This window comes from Geotrypetes seraphini, chromosome 19, assembly GCF_902459505.1.
Source record: "Geotrypetes seraphini chromosome 19, aGeoSer1.1, whole genome shotgun sequence".
NCBI classification, from domain to species: Eukaryota; Metazoa; Chordata; class Amphibia; order Gymnophiona; family Dermophiidae; genus Geotrypetes; species Geotrypetes seraphini.
Genome location: NC_047102.1, coordinates 2,020,238 through 2,045,625, shown reverse-complemented (window position 1 = coordinate 2,045,625; position 25,388 = coordinate 2,020,238).

Sequence of the window (25,388 nt, the reverse complement as noted above, 5' to 3'; positions counted from 1 at the left end):
CATTGAGGACTAAACATTTTGCCAGCGATCTTCCACTTTTCTTGTTCCGTATTTTTCAGACAGAATGAAAAAAAAAGTGGAAAATCGCTGGACTAAGTGTATAGCCCTCGAAGGAGACTGCCCCAACTTTTCAGCAGCCCCTCGTACTACTTCTTGAGGTCATACCCTCTTATTGTTTTCAAAATTGGGTTTAATTATGTGATTTAGTCATGTGATATTAATGCTATTATATCTTAGTTTTATTGCTATTTATTATGATATAAAGCCTAATTCTTGAGTGTAGCTGGAATGTTATTATGCAGTAAATGCCTCTTTAAATTAAATTAAGAGGGAAAACAACAAGATAGTTTCTCGACTGTAATCAGTGAGGTGTAGTTTTCGTTTTTGCTGGCCTCCCTGTGGAGCTCATTTGTATTCGTCTGCTAACCCATGGGGAATCCCCAGGATAGACAACAAAGGGAGACAGAGTGTGAACGCGTTTGACTCTAAACCCATACACCACATGCCAGCACGGCAGGCTTAGCTGAAACCCAAAAATAAGTAAGCCTATTAGAATCAATCATAGACTCGGGAGGGAATATGTAAATAGATTATTATTTTACAGGAACAGATGAAATCCCTCCTACCTGCAAACTAAATTTAAACAACTTAAGAAATACGTAAAGAAACAATTACATTGAACAAATGTTTCTTCCAAAAGCAACTTTTAAAAAACATGTTATGTGCCCCTGTGACAAATTTAATCCAGATCTTAGGAGAGAAAAATTATAACGGTGGAAAATGAAGTCTACATGATATTTCAAAGTCGTCTATGCAGTTAGATTTGGGCTTTGCAGGTGCAAATGGACTTTGGCTACTATGACTGCTATTAATTATTTCTATAGCGTTACCAGATGTTAAAAGCACTGTACAGAGTCACAAAGGAGACAGTCCCTGCTTGAAAGAGCTTAGAATCTAAACTGAAAAAAAAGGATGCAAGGGTGGGGGATCCCACTTGCACCAGGTTTGGCATGGTTCGGGTTACCAGACGTTCGGATTTACCCGGACATGTCCGGGTGGCCAGGTTTTGAAAAGCTTCCACCTCAGGATCGCGTCAGGAGAGCATCTGTGGATGCACGGATGCAATGTGGTGATGTCACATGCACATGCATTCCCGAAATGGTCCCGGGGACAAGACTAGTTTGAGGGGAGCGGGTCTGGGAGGCATGACTTGGGTAGAACTGGGCATAATGGTTAGAGCTACAGCCTCAGCACCCTGAGGTTGTGGGTTCAAAGCCCCGCTGCTCCTTCTGACCCTGGGCAAGCCACAGGAACAGACTCTCAATGTGGCGCTTTAAGTTAGGTGGTGGTGCCCACCCTACTGCCCCCTAACTTAATTGGTTTAATTGGGCTTAAGTGGTGCAATAATTGATTGCAGCCTTAAAACCCAATTAAAAACTCATTACAAAAAAAACGTCCCTGCAACACAGCCTACCTGACCGGTGCTTTGGTCTGTGGTGTCTATCGATGCTGAAGGCCGGCAGTGGGTGTGCCTTCGGCATCACTTGGCGACACTGGTCACGATCCACAAAGGACCCTAGGTGCTGGGAATGGAGGCCAGTGAAACCCTGGCCGCCTTGACCCAGAAGTGAAGTGTCGGAGCTGTGCTCCTATCACTGAGGGTTCACACTGAGAGCACCCTATAATATATTATATTATTCCATTTTGGTCTGTAAGTTGTGAGCCCATTTTGGCGTCCTGAGCGTCCCCCACACAAACCTTGATGTGACTAGGTTGCCTTTTTGTGTTTTTTCTATATATATGTCTGGCACCGGTACAGTGATGTAGTAAGGGGAATGTGGGGGATGGGGGTCCATCCTGGGCATGGTCTTCCTATGGTCGGTGGTCTCACAATAACTCCCCTGCACAGCGTCTTGCTTTAAACTTAAAGATAAAGCTAAGTACTTTATTATTTACATTGAATATAACATAATAAGTATAATATTTAAACAATATTCTGTTCCAATGAGGATGGGGAGCATAAAGCCATACACAATGAGAAAGCTTGAGTGTGTGGTGGCCCGCTGAGGAACATTGAACAACTACTGAAAATACCTTTTGAATGAGGGTCGTAAGGTAGTGAGATCATTTCTCCCTGCTGAAATTGTAGACTTCCTATGGGTGCGGCATCCCTCCTCTTCTCTGCCCTTTATAGAACAGCTCTTAGGGCAGCTTTTCTCCGGTGCCTGATTCTGAGCATTTTTCACCAATTCTGGCTCGAAAAAGATGAAAGAGATACTTCAACCGGGACTTTAGTGCACTAAAACAAACTTTAGACTCGACACAGCCTGTTTCGGCGCCTTAGTGAATTCCTCAGGAGTCAAACTGTTGATATATTCTGTTTTGGGAGAATGAGGCTTCATATAATGGAACACAAAAAGCCCAAACACCACAATATCAATCGCTTATGCTTCCCGTTAGCTTGATTCATTTGGACGTAAGAGATTGATAATTCGGTGTTTGGCCTTTTTGTGTTCCATTATATGAAGCCTCATTTTCCAAAAATAGAATATATCAACAGTTTGACTCCTGAGGAAGGCACCAAGGTGCCGAAACAGGCTGTGTCGAGTCTGAAATTTGTTTTAGTGCAATAAAGTCCCGATTGAAGCATCTCTTTCATCTCTGCTTTGGTTGATTGAGGGTGATATTTCGTAGAAGTATCTCTGCATTTTTATTTTTTTGGTTTCCAAATAGATGAGTGGCAGAAACAGGATTCAAACCTTAGCTTCCCTGGCTTTCAGTCCATTCCACAAAGTCAGTTTGCTCAAAATATTGACAGGTTGTGTCATCAAATTGTTAAATGCTGAAAAATGTCTAAAGCAAAAGCCAGTAATCCATATGGGTAGTAGGAAAAAAATCACCAGCAAACAACAATAGCTCCTAAAGGGACTTAGCTACGATGTTTATAAAGCAATAACAGTCCTCAAATCGATTTATCACTTCATTATAGCCACAAAACCCACCCGTACCCTAATAGGAAACATTCCTGTGTTCACGGAAACCATAGATTTGTTGAACTGAAGTATCAGCCTGATATAAATAGAAGGGATGGGAATTTCCTAAGAAATGTGAAACATTTCAGATGTTTGTGCTTCACCGAGAATTTAAAAAGATGTGCATTTCAGACATTTGAACCAGCAACAAAAAGACAGGACCGGTGAGATATAGTGAGTTCTCAACATTGCTTTTATTAGATGTTAACATAAACTTGCAGAACACTGAAAATTGACATGAATTTGCAAGGCTAAATATGGCTCTACCCTGGAAAAGCAAATGCATTGTCAGGCAGAGGAAATATTTAAGATTTATAGTGTGAAAATATGCAGCCAATCTTTGATGTTACGAAAAACTTTAGACAAGATTACACAGGAATGCTGTGTGAGATTCCTTAAACATTGATTGTCTGTGTTGAAATAAAACAGTACTTATGAATGGATCCAGAACGTGATGTTAAATGTATGAGTGGAATCAGTGCGATCATCTCATGGGAATTTGATGAAATCAGTTAGCTTAGTAGGGTTTAAAAAAAGGTTTGGATAATTTCCTAAAAGAGAAGTCCATAGGCCATTATTGAGATGGCTTGGAGAAATTCATTGCTTATTCCTAGGATAAGCAGCACAAAATCTGTTTTACTACTTGGGACCTGGGTTGGCCACTTTTGGAAACAGGATACTGGGCTTCATGGACCTTTTAGTCTGTCCCTTTAGTCATGGACCTTTTAGTAGGGCAATTCTTATATACTTTGAGCCAAGTATAGGACAATGAAGCCATTGTGACATCACTGATGAGGTTGGCTCTTAGGCATTGGTGGAATGAGGCATTATGACGTCACAATCTCAGCTCTGGAATGTTGCTACTCTTTGGGTTTCTGCCAGGAACTTGAGTCCTGGGTTGGCCACTTTTGGAAACAGGATGGCCCAGTAGGGCAATTCTTATATTCTTATGAAATCTTTTCTCTCTTCTCTCAAAATCTCCTTTTTAGCCGTCAGCCTTTCCCTATATTCTTTCCAGCTGAGTTTTAAAAACAGAACAACATTTTGCTGAAGATTTTGAAAGGCAAGACTCCGAAGTACATATCCAGTGGGATTCCCTTCGTGTACCTTTTAAAAGGAGACGTCAGGGGCTTAAAGTTCTATGTGTCAAGCTCAGTTTTGCATTAGGCATCTATCTATGAAATAAAACAAGCCAAATTTTCTGACTGTTTTGCAAGAGGATCACAGAAGTCTTTTGCAGAACATGGAAAATATACTTAGAAGCACAACGAGATCAGCATCACTCGGGGCTTTCAACATGCACGTGATGGATTTTATGAAACTCGATACTCAGGAAAAGCCAATTAACCTGCTAAGTAAAAAAAAAAAAAAAAGCCAAAATCTCTGGATTTTCAAAGTGCTTTGAAAGCCAAGATAGGGTTCCCTCAATTACCTGTTCAAATCCTGGCTTCATGTGAGCATTATAAGGCTACCTGGGCTTTATAGAGATTATGATGAATGTACACAATTATGTCTGCATTGTGCCCCACGTGAACAACGCATATACTTTTACAAGCTGTCATTTGCCCACATAAGTGGTGTCTACCTAATTAAAATACTGACATTTACATCTGTTATTAGACTCTAGAATTGCTGTATATGTCACATAGAATTAGCACCCCCTCACCATATGGCCGTAGAGAGGACGAGTAGCCTAGTGGTTTGAGAACTAGGGGAGTCCGGTTCATTGCCCACTTTTGCTGGCTAATGGCCTAGTAAGGCTAAAAACCATTTTTACTTCTGCCAGCGTCATGGAATTGCAAGCTACTTGCCCGTTAGCCAAGGGGGCCCCACTGCCTGAGGAATGTGAGAAACGAAGGATCGAGCATGGACCGATGGTCATCAGAGCCTGGCAATCTTATCTCTAGGACAATTTATGACATCGGACCTTGGACAGATAATGCAGGACACTTCAGTATGTGAGAAAAACTGCCTGGTAGCAAGGACATTATTGGTCAAAGATATCTTTTGGGTAGGGGGAAGAGGACAAGAAGTGCCAAGGATTTGGTCAGTCTCAGACAATTGGCGTTGGTATGAAGAGACTAAGTCAATGTGAGGCTTAGGTGCATACCTCAGCTGCCCTGAATCCCTGCACTAGTGGGAGACCCAGTCTGAGATTGTACCCTGCAACTCTAGTCATCAAAGGACTGACAGCATCCTGCCCAGGACCGATACCAGCAGAGGGTCATATTCAGTCTGACAACCCACAACGGAGAAGGTCCTGGCTCTCTGCCAGTTGAGGGAAGCATCACATGGTGAAAGCCTCCACTTATAATGGTGAGCCGGTATTTCTTCCTATAATGCTGGGTTAAATAGACAGTTTCACAGCCATTCTGCCTTGTTTTGTGGAATTCACGTGGCTTAGCTCAGTGGTAAATTACTAGTTGTGTTCTTTGCTCTTAGTAACCTAGTTTCTTTGCATAATCTATATTACAGTATTATAATTCATGTACATGCTTCAGTGTTATTGTGTTCATTTCGGACTATTTACCTAAGCATGCATGTAACTAAGCTGTGCCTTCCCTGTACTCAGGTGCAAGTGTATTTTCTGTAGGGATAATTCATATAAGAAAGACAATTGCTTTCAGGACAGTGTGGTCATTGCCTATATGCGAATTGGCAAGCGAAAAGTTGTTCTCTGGGATTTATTTGTTGCAGTGCCCCCTAGACACCCGAGCGTTTTATTACAAGTAATTATTATAGCACTAGCAAAAACGCCTATACTTCCCAAGGAGCCCAGAACGGGTGACAAAGTAACATACATAACAGTTAGCAAACAAGACACATAACAATAACAAATAACATAATACTACGGCAACAGGGTACAGTGGGATGTGTCTAGTTCAATTGCTCTGGATTAGCAGAGCGTTGAAGCAGTGTCGGCGCCTACAGTGCCCCGGGATGAGGTAGAAATCCAGATTCTCTTTAAAAATCACCAATTACACAAGCATGTCATTTGCATAAATTAATGCCAGAATTTGTACATGGGGATGGTAAAAAAGGGCTTCTACAATAACCCCTAAGCATTCAATTCATATCCACAGAATAGCACAATTAGAACTGTATAAGAGCGCCACCTATAGGCAAAAGTATATGCAGAGGGCTTGTACCACATATCTTTTTCTGGACCAATGACAATATCCATGAGGGGAGGGTTAACGGGGGCTTTTCACTTGTGCACTTAATTTTAACAATTCAAGGATTATTAATAATAATAATAATAATAACTTTATTCTTGTATACCGCCAGGTGGTTCACATCAAAGAAAGACTGGACAATCAGTGATAGTATATTTTTAGGGAAATACAAGACATAATTGAAATATTAGTTTACAAATTTTTAAAAGAGATACATTTTCGTTGATTTTTGAAAAGTATAATAAGTCTGAGCCTGAGAAATAATTTCACTTAACCAATTATTCAATTTGCCTGCCTGAAATGCAAACGTTTTAGCTAAAAATCTTTTATAGCGACAATGTTTTAATATCGGATAGGCAAAGAAATTAATCCTTCGAGCAGTCTTTTTTGTCCTATACAGTTATAAATGCGAGGATAGGTAACCTGGAGCCAAACTGAACAGTGAAGCAGATACATGCACATTTGAACAAAACCTTAGCCTCGAACTAAAAAAAAAATTGTGTCCCCAAAGAGAGGGTCTAAAGGTAAGCGCCTGGGGTAATTTTCAGAACAGAAGTACACGCGCACTTTCATTTTGAAAATTTGCCTGACTCTGCACAGAGAAAAGTAGAGCTGTGCAGTGTGCACACCCCTGCTACCCATGAGCATCATTATAAAAAAGGGCCCTAAGTGGGAGCTAAATGAAAGACGCTGAAAGCAAGCTGGCATTCCTGGGGTACTGCGCAACGCAGCCATGAGAGCAGATGGTCCTGGAATGGCTTCACTAGTTTTGTTCGCTGTTTACACTGCAAAGCTTGTCGATATTAGGACGGTGTAACTGTTTGAAACAAAAATAGGGACAGTTCCTTTGGGTTTTTTCATGTCGTTTTCTAACAGAAACAATAGTGAGAGGTCACGTTTTATCTATTGAGGCCCCATTTGCTAAATGTTAAGCACTGGTGTGCACCGAAGGCAGGAAAAAGGCCTGTCTGCGTTAAAGCATTTTGCCTGTCAGTGCATGCTAATTGCATGATATTCTTTTCCGGTGCCTTTGTTTGACGTGAATGCATCTAAGAAGGTGCATGCTGGCACCTAAAGTCAGTGTCGGCAGTAATCATGCCTCTGTCAACCTTAGGCATAGATGAGATTCCAGTGCCACCTATCTTTTTTTTTTAATGCAATTGTAATTGCTTTTAAACAACGCGGTCAATTACCATATCACGTAAAGGCAATTAAACCAATTAACTCCCGTTTTTACAAAGCCGCGGTAGACGGTTTTAGCGCAGGCAGACGAGATCAAAGCTCTGACACCTATTAGTGTCCGAGCTTTTACCTCACTGGCCTATGCTAAAAACCCCTACCGTTGCTTTGTAAAAGGGAGCCTAAATTGGGTGTTAGTAGGGTGCTTACTGCTGCCACTTGCAGAATCAGAGCCATGGAGGGGCATTTTCAATAGCATGTCTAAGTCTGACTGTGGACGCTTCCTGCAAAATGGACTTCCAGAAGGGTCTATTTTCAAAAATGGCGGATGTCCAAATTTTTTTTTTTTTTCTTTTTTGGGAGGGGGAATCATCTAGTTGGACGTCTTAGTCACTAGGACGTCCAACCTCAGAACGTCTAACTTTAATCCCAATTTTCAACCACAATACTGTCCAAGTTGAAAACGTCCAAATGAAGCCCGTTTTGGCGTTGGAGGGGCCAGATTACTATTGGACTGGCCTCGCAGACATGCCAACAGAACATTGGGGCACATTAGAAGGTACTGCTGTGAACTTCTCATAAACAATGCCAGAAGTACATCTCACCATAACACCCGTTATAATGTATGGTTTTATTTATTTATTTATTCAATTTTCTATACCATTCTCCCAGGGGAGCTCAGAACGGTTTACATGCATTTATGCAGCATTTTTCACCAGCATTTTCCACCAGCACCATGCCACATCTCCCCCTCCATCACTATGTCCAATATTCCTCTCTTTGCATCCCCTTCAATCTGTCCCTCTGTTCTCTCTCCATCACCATATCCAACATTTCTCCCTCTCATCCTTCTCTTCCTCATTCTCTTCTGGTAGTGTGAAGAGTTTCTCTCTCTGGTAACCAGAGCTGAGATTGTGATGTCATAATGCCTCATTCCACCAATAAGAGCCAACCTCATCAGTGATGTCACCTCACTCCTCTCTCTCTCTACCTCACTCCTCTCTCTCTTTATGCCCAATTTTCCTTTTCCCATGTGCACCATCTCTTTCCCTCTCAGTCACACACTCATGCCCAACAGTTCTCCATTTCTATTCCCTCCCTCCCTTCTGTGTCCCAAGTTTGTGCCCCACTCCCTGCCTTCCAGCCTTTGTCCCAAAATCGTGCCCCTCTCATGTCCCAACACGCCCCTTCCCCCTCCTTTCTTCCTTAGTCCCAGATCATGTCCCCTCTCTCCCTTACTTGCTCGCCCCAGGGCTGCACTCGCTTCCTTCAGGGCCATCCAGCTGGGCTGCTCCGTCTACCTTCAGTGGCACTTGTTGCTGTGATGTACGAACAGCGGCTCTTACATCCTGCACATGGCTGACCCACAAGCTTTGCCTCTGATGTCAGCTCTAACACTGGAGAGAAGGCTTCTGGGTCAGCCATGAGCTGACGCATCCCTGCAATAAGTGCTGCTGAAGGCAGGAAGGAACAGCCCACCTGGAAGGAGGTACATAAGAACATAAGAATCGCCTCTGCTGAGTCAGACCATAGGTCCATCATGCCCAGCAGTCCGCTCCCGCGGCGGCCCCCTAGGTCAATGACCTGTAAGTGATCTATTACTCTAAAGCAGGGGTGTCAAAGTCGATCCTCGAGGGCCGCAATCCAGTCGGGTTTTCAGGATTTCCCCAATGAATATGCATGAGATCTATGTGCATGCACTGCTTTCAATGCATATTCATTGGGGAAATCCTGAAAACCCGACTGGATTGCGGCCCTCGAGGACCGACTTCGACACCTGTGCTCTAAAGCATTTGTACTGTATAGTACCCCTCTAATTATACCCTTCAATCCCCTTTTCCCTCAGGAATTTGTCCAGTCCCATTTTGAAACTCAAAATCGTGCTCTGCTTTACGACCTCCTCTGGAAGTGCATTCTAGGTGTCCACCACCCTCTGAGTGAAGAAGAACTTCCTGGCATTTGTTCTGAATCTGTCTCCCTTCAATTTTTCCGAATGCCCTCTAGTTTTTGTTGCCCCTGCCAGTCTGAAGAATCTGTCCCTCTCTACCTTCTCTATACCCTTCATGATCTTGTAAGTTTCTATCATATCCCCTCTAAGCCTCCGCTTCTCCAGGGAAAAGAGCCCCAGCCTGTCCAGTCTCTCAGCATACGAAAGGTTCTCCATGCCCTTTATCATTTTTGTTGCTCTTCTCTGGACCCTCTCCAGTATCGCCATATCCTTCTTAAGGTACGGCAACCAGTATTGAATCCCCCGCTGACCCAGAAGGCTTCCCTCCGACATCAGCTTTGACATCGGTGGAGGGGGAGGGAAGGAAGGAGGGCATGGGAGCCTCGGTGACGTCAGCCATTAAGGAGGAAGGGGTGGAAGACCCGCACAGTGCCGCATACCCATATCGCATGTTGAGGCTCACTGTACTAGCCCACCCACCTGACCACTTAAGGCACTTGTGTGATGTTCTACTAAGCTTTCCCATACCAAGTTCTGCTGTTGTACTGTTTTATTCAAATTTTTTTTTTGGGGGGGGTGGATGGGAAAGAGTCAGTGACCACTGGGGAAGTCATCTGGTCAGTTTGGGTACCCTTTTGGCACTTAGATGTTTTCAACTAGAGCTGTTTGAGAAGTGTCTAAGTCCCATCTAGGATGTCCTGGGAAAGGTTTAATTATAGCTGCAGGATGTTCAAATCTAAGCCCACGCAAAGCCTGCTCATTCCCTGACCTTGGCATGCCAACCTACCATTTCGACTTGAATGCACAACAGGTAAGAAGTCCTGCTAGATGTCCAGAAAGTCCGTTTCGACTAGTAAGACGTCTTTGCTGTCTTTTAGACATCTATCTTTTTTTAAAATGAACCCCATAGGGTCTAACTAGGCACCTATTTACCCTCTTAAACTAGATATTCCCTAATAAAAGTTACCCTCCACACCTTAAAGAGATGTACTCAAAGGTAATTGTAATTCGCCTTGAACCTTTAAAGGCATAGAGCGATCCATAAATCCTAGATTAGATTAGATTAGATTAAATATTCACTCCTAGGCAATGAGGTGTAACTGGAAAAGTTGTTTTGTACACCCCATTAGTCCCTTAGTGGTAATTCTAACCATGTGCAATGTTTTAAATTCAACACAACCCTGTGTTTGCTGATGAAAGCATATGAACACGGAAGCTTGTAGGGAGAAGCATAATTTAGTTACCATCCCCTGTGCCAGAAATTTGGAGGTGGGAAGGAGTAGGTTGATATGGAAAAAAATACCAGTGATTGACAAGCAAGATTATTTTGAAGTGCAAGATGTGCTATGAAATCTAAGCACTCTAATGAAGTTAAAAGTACATCGAATCAGAATACAGTACCAGGAAAGATGACAAGTAACTTTCGTAGAACTTTGCCCAGAGAAAGGCAACCCTGCAGCTTTGTGGTTTGAGAACATAACTATAGCCCTACTGGGTCATGCCAGTGGTCCATCAAGCCCAGTATCCCGCATCCAAGAGTGGCCAACGCAGATCACGAGTCTCAGTGTGTAAATGCCGCTCTTTTGAAATGAGCTCCTTATTATGCTTTGAAAGTAAAGCTTCAGGTGAACTTTTTAAACACCGAGTAATTACTTTGTTCTGGACGTCTTCATAATGCAAAGTAAAATGTGACCCACCCTGAGTACGAAAAAGTCCCCATTGTTTGAAATGTGTTTTAAAGCAGCCAAGAATCTAGATAGGGAGAAAAGGTCTCTTTTCTTTTATGCCATTTACTCCTTTCCAGGCACTTAAAAATAATTAGAATATCTTGTCTTATGGAAAAAGCATTAATTGCAAGACTCTCACGATCACTGCGCCATGTCACAAAGTGGAAAATCCCCACTAATGGTTCCTGAGGCTGCAGACCTGGGTAGAGAAGAAAAATATCACTCATTATTTTGTATTTTTAAGAATCTGACAATTTATCTGGAACCAGTCATGAGGCATTTAAAAACACGTCTCGCTTCATTAAAACTGAATTTAGGGTGGTCTTGTAAACAGCAAACCAAGGAGATGGTATGAGCAAAAAGCAGAAGGTGTCCTAATGGATTGGCTGAAGAGATTGAAACCAATATATCGCTTTGTGGCAGACGAACCATGCGGATAATTAACATTACATTTATTCTGTTACAGCTCCAATTATCATTCCTTTTTAAAGAAACGTGAATGTAAATAAATATTATACAGTGTGAAGGAATCATGTCGGTCTTCCATTCTCACATCATGCTGCTTCAGCTCTTTCATTTTCTCATTATGGAAGATTTAATTATTTACCATCTATGAGGGGGTGATGAAAAGTTCTCAGCCCAACCAAGAAGAGAATGACGTGGATATGGTTCAATCAATGATCTGAAACAATGTCAAAACGGAGGATTTTGTTTCTTCAAATTGGCATGCAATGAAATAAGAGCTCTGTTCAGCTCCAGTGGCAAAATAACGCTCAGAATTTAGGAAGCTGATTGTTTGGGCTGAGACCCTTTTAGCATCCCCTCATATGCAATAAAAGTGAGCCAAGTCTAGGACAATCAAGCCCTTGTGACATCACTGATGAGGTTGGCTCTTATTGGTGGAATGAGGCATTATGACATCACAATCTCAACTCTGGTTACCAGAGAGAGAAACTCTTCACACTACCAGAAGAGAATGAGGTGGATATGGGTCAATCAATGATCTGAAACAATGTCAAAACAGAGAATTTTGTTTCTGCAAATGAAATAAGCTCACACTCTTTTCAGCTACAAATAACGCTCAGAATCTAGGAAGCTGGTTGGTTGGGCTGAGACCCTTTTAGCATCCCCTCATATGCAATAAAAATGAGCCAAGTCTAGGACAATCAAGCCCTTGTGACATCACTGATGAGGTTGGCTCTTATTGGTGGAATGAGACATTATGACATCACAATCTCAGCTCTGGTTACCAGAGAGAGAAACTCTTCACACTACCAGAAGAGAATGAGGTGGATATGGGTCAATCAATGATCTGAAACAATGTCAAAATAGAGAATTTTATTTCTGCAAATGAAATAAGCTCACTCTTTTCAGCTACAAATAACCCTCAGAATCTAGGAAGCTGGTTGGTTGGGCTGAGATCCTTTTAGCATCCCCTCATATGCAATAAAAATGAGCCAAGTATAGGACAATTAAGCCCTTGTGACATCACTGATGAGGTTGGCTCTTATTGGTGGAATGAGACATTATGACATCACAATCTCAGCTCTGGTTACCAGAGAGAGAAACTCTTCACACTACCAGAAGAGAATGAGGTGGATATGGGTCAATCAATGATCTGAAACAATGTCAAAATAGAGAATTTTGTTTCTGCAAATGAAATAAGCTCACTCTTTTCAGCTACAAATAACCCTCAGAATCTAGGAAGCTGGTTGGTTGGGCTGAGATCCTTTTAGCATCCCCTCATATGCAATAAAAATGAGCCAAGTCTAGGACAATTAAGCCCTTGTGACATCACTGATGAGGTTGGCTCTTATTGGTGGAATGAGACATTATGACATCACAATCTCAGCTCTGGTTACCAGAGAGAGAAACTCTTCACACTACCAGAAGAGAATGAGGTGGATATGGGTCAATCAATGATCTGAAACAATGTCAAAATAGAGAATTTTGTTTCTGCAAATGAAATAAGCTCACACTCTTTTCAGCTCCAGTGGCATAATAACGCTCAGAATTTAGGGAGTTGGTTGGTTGGGCCGAGAACTTTTACATCAATGACCTTAGAAGCCTAAGGAAATTTGTAAACAATCCAGGAACGTAAGATGTTTGAATTTAAAATGTAGGCTGGGGCTCACTCAGTGGCAATGTGCAATACTAGTGTTGCTGTCAGGGACCCCCAAGCCTCATCAGCCCTCTCCTTAAAAAAGCTCACCGGTTACCTATTTCCCACAGGGTTACTTTCAAAACTCTTCTTCTTGCTTTCCTTCATTCATAGACAGATTGCTGATCCCCTACGAATCTCAGCGGTACGTACATCTTCTTCTTGCAGTTGTTTTACGATACAACACGCAAAGTAACCACCCCCACATTGTGGAATGCCCTACCTCTGGTTATGAGACAAGAAAATCTAGCCTTAAAACATTTCTTTTCAAAGATGCTTACGAGATCTATTCCTAAGGCTTTTCGCTTATGAGACTCAGACAACTGACCTAACATTAAAGACTCCCTTTCCCCTTTCTTTTAGTTTCATGCAATGGATCCTCCCCACTTACCCTTAAGTAGCATGTTATGTCTGTATTGTTTATGGAAGTCTGTTTGCTACCATTTTATATTTTTTTAAAATATATTTTTTTTTATTTCTGCATAATTGTAAACCACTTTGCACTTAAAAGCGGTATATCATGTGACATTTCCGCTCTCCGAGACGATCATGTCAGAGTGAAACCCCATAGTCAATCCTTTGACCGAGACCAGAGACTGACTGAGGATGATCAGGCAGGAGATCCTGAAAGCAGGGCTGCCTATCCTGAGCCATCTGAACCTGAGCAGGAGCCAGAATACAGGTTAGCTCCACGTCCCAGTAAAAAACCCAGCTCCCTTAGCAGATTTAATCAGGCTCCCAGTTGCATTCTGCCCAGCAACCTGGGGGGGAACCAAAGAGCACGAAAGCTAGGAACACAGAAACCTAGAACAGGGAGTGGCACAAACTCTCTTAAACAGCTCTCCGGGCCAGGCAAAGGCCAGACCTTGCACAGGAGCCTATGGAATGGGAGGATTCCATTGCCCAAGAGTCAGCAGAGCAGTTGGGGGCTCCAGAAAGTATGGACACAGCTGAAGAGAATGTGCCTGGAGCTGAGAATGTGGAAGCCATGGATGTCAGCTTGGCAGTCTCTCACTAAGGACTGGAGGTTCTGGTTTCCATAAGGAGATAGTTGTTGGGACTGTTTGTTTGGTATAAAAGTTTTGGTTCTTCTGTGGAACCGGACTGAGAGCAGTGCTGCAGCAGCATTAATTGAGTTGCTACACCTCAGATGTGCACAAGCCAGGGAAGGCTGAAGGAAGTTTGCCTTTCAGCTTGTGTAGTATTGTCCAAGCTAGCTGCTAAACTCCATGGGACTTTCAGGATTGGGGTAGGATCCCCGAAGATCTAAGGGATTCTGCAGGAGCTTGTTAAAGCTATTGAATAAAGGGGAACCAGCAATTCTGTGGCCCAACAGTGAGAAGGACTGGAGAGTAGCTATTGCTGGAATGATAAGTGCCTGGTGAAGAAACAGGATTATATGATTGAAAGTCCAGGACTCAAGAATATTCTTGAGGACTTTTCCTTTTTGGAACTAATTTTTTTGTTTTCTCTTGCTGAGTGTGTGGTTCAGTGCTGGGTGAAGCCGCTAGAACCTTTATTGTGGACTTCTATGAATTTACCTAATATAAGAACTGCTATTCTTCCATTGAACTGTATTGGGAGCATAGAAACCTTTTTTTTTTTTTTTCTTTGGAGCAAAAGGAAGATTGTGCGCTAGTGCTTCCTTGTTTGATTTTTGGTTTTCTATTTTTTTTTGTTTTGTTTTTGATGACAAATTAAATTTTGGACATTTTTGATTTGACTTGGCTCTCGCTGTGATTTATTGTAGCGAAGCCCAGAGTATTGGGACACCAGTGAGGTCTTCCACTTTGGGGGCCACGCCAGGGTCGTGCTGCCGCCTGTCGGTGGTCCTCCACAAGCTTCCAGAGTCCCCAGCAGGTGACAATCAAAACCAAATAAACTTGAAACTTGGCATGCTTCCAGTCGCCAAAGCTGAGAGCTCCCCGCACATGTGCAGCGCGCAGTTATAAAATTAATACATCTGCTGGGATACCGCTATCCTTTCTGCATCTTTGCAGATTAAATTGAAACAGTGGTTAGCAATCATGCACAAAGTTTAACAAGATTGCTACAAGAAGTGTTCCTGATCAGCTGCCAACCTATGAATATCACATTGGGAACGTAAGTAGAAATGAAATATATTTTGAACTTTATTAACTTTGCAACTCGACACACAGAACAATCACTGATTTGAATAAACATCTATTTTTGAAAAGCACAAGCCTGTGCCTTTCTCCCATGCAGACGTCTGAAAGGAAGAAGTGAGCTTACAATGGTTTCAGGTTTAAATAACAAAAGATGTGAAAACTCATAATGTTCTGAATTGAAAACCAGCTCTGAGAGTCTCATTAAAGCTCCCACTGCTTTAGGTCTTGCCTTCTGTCACCTGCCACCCACTTGTGACCTATGAATCACCGCATAGTCCTGCTTCATCTTAAATCTTTATTATCTTACACCCTAAAGTCTTATGTGCTCAGAAAAGATGATCATTTTTTTTAGTTTTTAAGCTGAGTGACAAGTGTATTTAGGTATCCTGTAATTATGATGTTTATTTGGGTTCTTCTTTCTGTAGGTGTGATTCTAAAGGTCCTAATGCAATTGTTCTTATTATAAAGAGTTGCAATTCCAAGTCTGGTTAAGGCACAGGTTGGTTTCTAAGGACACAGTTTCTAAGGAAGAGCCTCATGTCATTGCCTTCCCTGTGTATTCCCTTCATCAAGCACTTGAAATTGCCATCCTTTCTGCAAAATGCTGGTGTCTTATACAGATGTGCCATTTCAAGCAATCAACATCATCATATTTAAAATAAAAATTAGAGCGGTGATCTTGGCAAGTACATGCAGCCAACAAACGTTGATACTGGGTGTAATACAAAAATTATTCAATTTTCTATAGAGTTCAGAACAGTTGACATGAATTTATTCAGGTACTTAAATCATTTATCCCTATCTGTCCCGGTGGGCTCACAATCTGTCTAATATACCTGGGGCAATGGGGGGGATTAAGTGACTTGCCCAGAGTCACAAGGAGCAGTGTGGGGTTTGAACCCACAACCTGAGGGTGCTGAGGCTGTAGCTTTGGCCTCTGCGCCACTCTAGAACTCAAAATGTAGTAAAAGTGGGCCAAGTACAGGACAATAAATCCATTGTGACATCACTGATGAAGTTGGCTCTCAGACTCAGCCATTGGTGGAATGAGGCATTATGACATCACAATCCCAGCTCCGGAACTTTTCATGCTATTTTTTCAATTTTCTCTACCGTTCTCCCAGAAGAGCTCAGAACAGTTTACACAAATTTATTCAGGTACTCAAAGCATTTTTCCCTGTCTGTCCCGGTGGGCTCACAATCTATCTAATGTGACTTCCCAGAGTCACAAGGAGCAGCGTGGGTTTGAACCCCTACCACCCCAGGGTGCTGAGGCTGTAGCTTTAACAACTGCGCCACACTCTCCAGTTACTGCTGGCTCAGCCTTTTTCAGGTTCTTCGTTGGCATGACGCAAGTACTACACTGAGGCCATACTCTACATACCCTGGCTTAGGAGTGAGGTTCATTACTGCCATGGTACGTGCAATGCTGACTCATTTGGAAATATTACCCTTAAAAGAACAACTAGACGCTGGAGTTTTTTGCTAGAACAATTTCATTTTTTATGTGCAAACTGCTGTGAAACAGAAACATTAAAGTCTTGGCGGCATAACCAGAGCTCAATTTTTAGGTGGACTGGAGGACCAAGTATTTTCTGTCAGTTCTTCTCCCCCTCCCTGAATCATACCTTTGCTGGCAGGGATGCTCAAGCCCATAGCAGAAGAGATTCTCTGCCAGAGCTGCGTCTGTCCTGCTGAAGCAGTGAGGAAGCCAGCAGAGTGCACCAGTTTCTGGTGCTGGCACTTCCATGCATGCATGCTCAGTTCAATTCATAAACTGAGCATGTGCGGAAGTGCTGGTACTGGCAGCTAGAGCAACCTGCCAGTTTCCTTGCTGCTCTGGCAGTATGGGCACAGCTCTGGCAGTAAATCGATTTGGCTGGTGGGGCTTGGGCATCCCAAACAGTCCAAAGTAGAAGGAGTGCATGACCTCTGACCCCCCCCCCCCCCTCCATGGATACGCCACTGCAATGCCTTAAACACTATGCAAAGTCAAGGGGATCCCTTGATTTAGAGCAGTCCCCTTCTAGCCCCCACAGGACACTTGTTTTATTCCAATTCTCTCCTCATACACTCGTCTCCAGTCCCTTTTAGATGAGGCCTGAGAGCATCAGGCTGCAGTGTAGTGGCCCAATATGCCTGGTCCGTATGAGCAAAATAGCTTACAAACTTGACCAGAAGCTGAGTTAATATGAATCATTAGCTTGCAGTTTTAAGATGGAACAAATTAGCAATGCCCACCGTATGCTAAGGTGAGGTAAAAGCCCCACTTTTACTGTACCTTATCAATTACCTCTGCAAATGTGCCAAGCATAAAATTCATTGAGATGGTCTTTCTGTGCTGAGGTTGCATAGCATTGACCAACACTGTAGAGCCCCTCTCGCACATCCTAGATCTGTGGCTGTGATGGGAAAGTTCAGGTTTCCTGGTTGCAGAACAATTCTTGTCCCTTCTGAACAAATACTTTAAGTTTCCAAGTTTATTTAATCTTTGATATACCATTCATCAAATATATACCTAAACGGTTAACAAATATCAATGTTATTAAAAAAAAGAATAAAAAGAAAATTAGAAGAGAGAACAATACAAACTGACTTACTGGAACCAAAAAAGAAGAGGTAAGTGAATAAGTACATCGAGATGAAAAAAACCCATAAAAGGGAGGGATGCGAGGGAAGGGGATTGAAACTAGAGGGTAGGGTAGGCTTCACTTCAAAAGAAGCGTTTAATTCAGTGTTACCGACTGTATAGAAAACTCTTTGAAGTCTAATTGAAATGGAAGTCGTAGGCGTCTTAGAAAAGGTATGTTTCTAGTTTAGACTTGAACTGCAGTAGAAGGTCCAACGGAAGGGGCAGTGACAGAAAAGATGGTTTTACGGGTTGTGTCTAAAAATAATTCAGGGATAGATTGGACTGTAAGCGGATTTTGAGTGTTGGTAGGAGTAGAAGTTTATCGATGAAAGCTGGTGCATTGGACCATTTGGTTTTGAATGTTAGTAGAAGTGTTTTGTAGGTGATACAGTCTGTTGTCATGGATCTTCTTCCACACAGACCCTCTCAAAAGAGGAACCTTGTCCCACAATATCTTCTGAAGTTAAACCCCTGGTTGATGCTTTTCTCTCTCTCTCGTCCTTCCATTCTTAGAGGAAAGGAAAAGAGGACATTTCTCTGGGTAAGTGAACATTATTTGCTCTGTGCTTTGATAACTTTGAGGAAAGAACAGAAAACCATACTATTCAAGAAAATTTGTCAAACGATCTAACCAAACCGTATCGACCATTCCCAGATCCCGACGCATACTATAGCTATCAGCCTTGTAATCTCCCTGGGAATGCCCAGGCTAATTTCTTGTTGTAAACTGCCTAGAACTGAAGGGTATTGGCGGGATAGAATACATCAATGTAATGTAATAATTTTAGAATAACAGATAAATTGTAGGTTCCTTTATAAAGACCGTTTAATTTTATAAAAGATCAAACGTTACTTATTAGCTAGTTTCTATAGTATAAAAGCCTTTTCCCCATAGTTTAAACTTGAACTTTCTGCTAATCAATAGTTAGATTGGGACCCTACTGGGACAGCTAGGGAAAATATTAGATTGTGAGCCACTCAGATGGCTGTGTCAATGGGCAGTATATGAAATAGAAACGAAACTTGGAAACTGTCACAGCCTACAGCATTAGCAGATTAGCCACTAGAAGGCATAACAGGGCCTAGCTCAGTTGTTATTATGGTACTAACGCCCTGATATTCAACCCAAAGCAGTCAGCGGTTTTAAAGTCACTGACAGTTGCAGGTTGAATCTAACCTGGATATTCAGATTTTCCAGGTATCAGTATTGAGTATCTGGGTCAGCCGCAGACCTGGAAGGTATGCAGGTTCTCACTGATATTTTCTGATGTTATTCACGTAGTTAAGTGGGAAGATAGACCTGTTTAGCTATAAGGGCACCAGCATTAAATTAGGCCGGTGCCTGCTTAGGTGTCAGCTCCTCCCGGCCTGATACTAACCAGACAGAGCTGTGCTTATAAGGGGAAATTCATCGACACCACACCGTCTGGGGATGCACCGCTGATTGGGGTTTAAGTCCACTTAAACTCTGTTGACTATCGATCCCAACATTTACAGGTACTCTTTCATAGGCAAAGATCTTTCCTTGCCACAGGAGTGCCAAGGGAAACAAAAAGAGAAAAAAGAAAGATGGGGAAAGGGGATTAGAAAGAAGAAAGAGGAAGAGGAGAAGAAGGAAAGCAGAGAGACAGCAAAACCAAAACGAGAAATCAGCTGGTTAGTCATGAAAGTCAATGCATGGATTTGGCACATTTTCATTTTAAATTTAGGATGTACAGTATAACTTCCATGCAAACAATATCTCCAAGAAGCAAAACAAGTTATCTTTGAGATGGAAAAGTGCTAATCAACTTCTGTGGCAAACAATATCTGATGTTGCCGCTGGTTAAGGCCATTTCAGTTTGCATTCTACCTGTTGATGAATCAATCTGAAGGTATACATTTGGTCTACGCTGAAGGTAGCAGATCAGAACTAAGATCAAAAGCTTTGCATCTTTCCAAGCTGACTTACACCAATGCTAACTCCTCGGGTCCCCATCTCCAGCAATCATTTCCCTGTGAAAGAGAAGTGTGCGTCATTCCAATTTGTTATTTCATTGTTTGTAAGGTATACCGAGGACAGCCAGATATTAAAACTGTAAAGTAATAAAAAAGGAAAGAAGACGTGAAGCAGGTGCAGTAAAACACACATGACAGTGGGCAAATGAAGAACCACCTACATTTTTCAATGTCATAATTATATTTTCAGACCAGTAGATTAAATTATGCTCTAGGCCTAGCATCACCGTTTTCCACACTTATGATCGAAAGACCACAATTGGCTGCTTCTGTAGAAACTAGGTGAGAAACAGCTGAAAGGCGGGGCTGGGTTAGTAAGAAAGTGTTTTTCTTTTATAACAAACGAGCAACTGAGTTTTCCATCTTTCAGTCCTGATATTCAGCCCTTAACCGGCCAGGTTAACCGCACAGATATCAGTAACCCATGACTCCACACACACAGGTCCTGGCATTCAATACCTGGGAATACTGCCATTGGCAGTCAGCCAAACGCTGAGCACTGTTACGGCAGTATAAACCCCCTTTTTCCCCATTGCTTTTTTTCCAGATGAGGAACACTGCCTGTGATATCAGTTTTCCATACTTTTTCTTCCATCATGTTGCTTTTTACGTGTATTTGTAAGCGCTGATGTGCTTTTTTCTCTTTTGTTTTCCTTTCTTTTTTTCTGGTTTCTTTTCATTTCTTGTTTTATAGTTATGAACCACTTTGATTTGAGTTATTTCAAGAGAGAGTATAGCAAAAAATGTAATGAATTTTAATGGGGGGAGTGGTTAGAGCTACAACCTACTTGTAAACTGGCTGATTTTCCCTTTAGTGCATCAAGGAAGTTCTGCTTGAAATGACTGTCACCTATTTCGTAGGTCGTAGGGACTCACATACTTAACCTGCGCAAATCAGTTACCACGCAGCAGTGCTAACAGGTTAACTGATTAGCAGAGAACATGCGCACTCTCTGCCCTCATCACTAATAGTGCATGGGTAGTGTGCACAAGTCTGTGAGACACACGTCAGTGTGCCCAATGGTAAACCATTTTTAGCTGCAGTCGCATACATCAGTGCATGTTGCAGCTTTGCCAGTGAGCCTGCAGTGGGATTTGAACCCTGGCTTTCCCGGTTGCCAGCCTCCTGCTCTGCCTGTTTACATGAAGAGCAGGAACAGGCGAATGGTTAAAGTTGGATCATTAGCTATTATTTCACGAGAATACTCTGTGTGATGTTTTCTACAAGATTTAAGACACAAATGGTCCAGATAGAGGGTTCTAGAAAGGTTTAGAACATTTCAGGCATTCTTCTAGAATCACCAGTGAATCATCACTATAGGATCATCACAACTTTTTTCAACATAATTATCTCCAAAGGTCAATAAATTAATTTATGTGACATTTTATGCAGATCAGAGAACAGTAAGGTGAATATAACACTCTTAATAACATAGATTCACTGAATGGTGACCTTCAAAAGACCATATCTGACATCACCAAGTCCTCATGAGATGACTTCTAGCTTATTAGCCTGGCTGCATAATACATTTTTTAATCCTTGCTCCCAAGCAGATTACAGCATTGTCTTGCAGACAAGTCTTGAGAAGAATTTATGCATATCAAACAGAGAACCATTATTACGGAGCTAAATCTTGCAATAAATGGTCTTGTGTTATATGACTGTGAACTACATGTCAGGGAAATTTGGTCTGGAGTCGTTTGGTGGAAGCAAGGAAAAGGATAGACAATGCAAAACAATCTTAGGTTATTTCTTTATACAGTACACATATATAACTTTTCAACAAGGTCTGAAATTGAGGGGGAAAAAAAAATCCCAAAATGAAATACAAGTAGAAGATCCTGTTTGGGCATTGATGATTTCTTTTGTGATATTGTACTACCAAGAAACTCATCTTAAAGAAGTTCTTCTTGAAATGACTCAGAAGAATAATATAATTAAAATGAATGAATTAATAATGCAGTAATATTTAGATTAGTAAATCCAATTAGATTATTCTTTTCCTGGGAGAACTGAAGGACTATGTACATAAGAACATAAGAATAGCCTTACTGGGTCAGACCAAAGGTTCATTAAGCCCAGTAGCCCATCCAGGTCACTAGTAACTGGCCAAAACCCAAAGAGTAGCAACATTCCAGAATCTCAAAGATTAGCAAGAGTCCGGAACCCAAAATAGGAGCAACATTCCATGCAGAATCCCCAAAGAGTAGCAAGATTCTATTCTACCAATCCAGGGCAAGCAGAGGTTTCCATGTGTTAATAACAGATTATGCAGTTTTCCTCCAGGAATTTGTCCAAACCTTTCTTAAAACCAGCTACTCTATCCGCTTATACCACAACCAATGGCAACGCGTTCCAGAGTTTAACTATTCTCTGAGTGAAAAAATATTTCCTCCTATTAGTTTTAAAAGTATTTTCTTGTAACTTCATCGATTGTCCCCTAGTCTATGTCATTTTTGATGGGGTGAAAAATCGATCCACTTGTACCTGTTCTACTCCATTCAGGATTTTGTAGATTTCAATCCTATCTCCCCTCAGCCATCTTTTTTCCAAGCTGAAGAGCCTTAACCTTTATAGGCTTTCCTCATACGAGAGGAGTTCCATCCCCTTTACCATCTTGGTCGCTCTCCTTTGAACTTTTTCTAGCGCCACTATATCTTTCTTGAGATAGGAAGACCAGAATTGAATGCAATATTCCAGATGAAGTCACACCATGGAGCGATACAGGGGCATTATAACATTCTTAGTCTTGTTAACCATCCCTTTTTAAATAATTCCTAGCCTCTTGTTTGCTTTTTTGGCAGTTGTCCCACATTGGGCAGAAGGTTTCATCGTATTGTCTACAATGACACCCAGATCTGCAGGTCTTGAGGCCTGATTTCTGTTTAGGGGAGGCCCTTGGGCCCGAGTCTAAGTCTGGGTGAGCTGGGAGTTTCCCTTTTCCATGCAGGCCTTTCACATTAGGCAACTAAGCAAAGGGAGATTTATATGCAGAAAGCAATAGCATTGCCATGGCTACTACCTTTAATATGGCCACGGTGACTTTGCTGCATTTTCTGTGCTTTATATATGGGCCAGAAATAGTTGATGTTCTGCCTTTATTAAAAACCAGCAGGTGACTCATGTGATAATATTTTCTAGCACATACCTTGATGTATCCTTGGTCTTCACTGGGGTGAGCGAAGGCGTTGCCTTCAGCCTCGTGATGTCTTCTTCATTCTCACACCACAGCACGAGCAAACAGTACGGTAGAGATGATGACAATGGGTAACAGGGCTTTATTATGCACCGAGTGAAAAATATTGTATTAGATTTCTTTTAAGTATACTGCATTACTTAGTTACTCCATGTTTTTATGTTGTTGCCATGGATTTTCTTTAGCACCATTTCAGAGCTGTGAAAAAGATCATTTTCTTTGTGTGATTTCTATCTTTGCATTTTTCACAGGGCCAGTGGTCAGACCTGGGGATGGGGATTTCGTTCAGTTTTCTTTCTGTATATAGAAGGCATATAAGAACATAAAAATAGGCTTTCAGGGTCCATCCAGCCCAGTATCCCATCTTCATGGAGGCCAATCCAAGTCACAAGTACTTGGCACAAACCCAAATAGTCGTAGCATTCCATGCCACCGATTCAGGGCAAGCAGTGACTTTCCCCATATTTGTTTCAATAGCAGACTATGGAATTTTTCCTCCAGGAACTTGTCCAAACCTTTTTTAAATGATCTTTTACCATATAATGTGAAGTGGTTAATCCTAATACTACAATTCTTAAAAATTGTATTTAAAATTTTTCCAGTACCAAAATGTATAACTTGTGTCCTGAATTCCAGACATGTAATAAAATAAACAAGCTTTGTACGAAGGGCTGCTGAAAAGTTCTCAGCTCAACCAACCAATGTCCTAAATTCTGAGCGTTATTTTGTCTCTGTAGCTGAAAAGAGTGTTATCTTATTTCATTAAGTGCCAATTTGCAGAAATGAAATTCTGTATTTTGACATTGTTTCAGATCATTGATTGAACCATATCCATATCATTCTCTTCTCAGTTGGGCTCAGAACTTTTCAGTACCCCCCTTACTGAGTCAGGCCAATGGTCCATGAAGCCCAGTAGCCCGTTCTCATGGTGGCCAATCCAGGTCATTAGTACCTGGCCAAAGCCCAAAGAGTAGCAACATTCCATGCTACCAATCCAGGGCAAGCAGTGGCTTCCCCCACGTCTTTCTGAATAACAGACTATGGACTTTTCCTCCAGAAACTTGCTCAAACCTTTCTTAAAACCAGCTACACTATCCGCTCTTACCATGACCTCTGGCAATACGTTCCAGAACTTAACTATTTTCTGAGTGAAAAATCGATCCACTTGTACCCATTCTACTCCAGTCAGGATTTTGTAGACTTCAGTCGTATCTCCCCTCAGCCATCTCTTTTCAATGCTAGCTGGGGGACTCCTTCCACATATCCGCACTGGTGATATATTTCTACTATTTGACACTGCTTGTTATTTTTGAACAGTCTTGTAATTGTTTAGACTTATCACAAAAGGAGTTAAGTATATATTTTATTGCACTTTTCTATTGAGTCACCAATCATTTTTTTTTCTCCATATAAAATGACAAAACTAGTTTTAAAAAGAGCTATATTAATCACAAGATTTTACAATCTGGCCTGCCAACTCTCTGAAGATTAATTGTAAAAGGAGATATATTTGTTGTTAATGACTTTATCTTGTAAAATTGTTCCAGTGAAATGATGTAATTGGAGAGATTCAAAAAATTGTTGACAGTCAGCCAGATTCTGTCTTGATTTCCATTGCAGAAAGGTCAGACGTGATCTCCCTCAAACAGTCTTTTCTTTTATTGCGTTATCATCACATCTGGTTTTCCAGCTGCCAACCACACTTCACACGAAACATACTGTCAGAATTTGCATATTTTTTGACCGTTATCATACGCTTCACGTGCTAGTGATAGCAAAAAGTTCTTTTGGCTTGATTCAGGAGTGGTTTCTCTTTGATAAATATATTTTGTAAATTTGCTGGCTTGACCAAGGCTGGTGGAAATGAGCCATATCTTTCTTTAACAAAGGATGTGATAACGTAGACAGTCAAGATTATTTATCTTCCCCTCACCTTCACACTCCTTTATGACGCCAACATCATCGTGATTGCTCAACAACACCATAGAATATCAAGGACTGTAGATTTATTAACATGTGGGAACATTCAAACCAGTCAAGCAGTATAAAAGTCCCCTCCCCCAACACCTGGGCAGTCCGTCTGTCCCATCCTAGCAAGTGCAGTTCTGGTCTGACCCAGTAAGGCTATTCTTATGTTCTCAAGTACAAAGTCATTGGGCAGTTGATTGAAGACACTGCTGTAAGTTACTAACAAGATCTTCTGCATAAC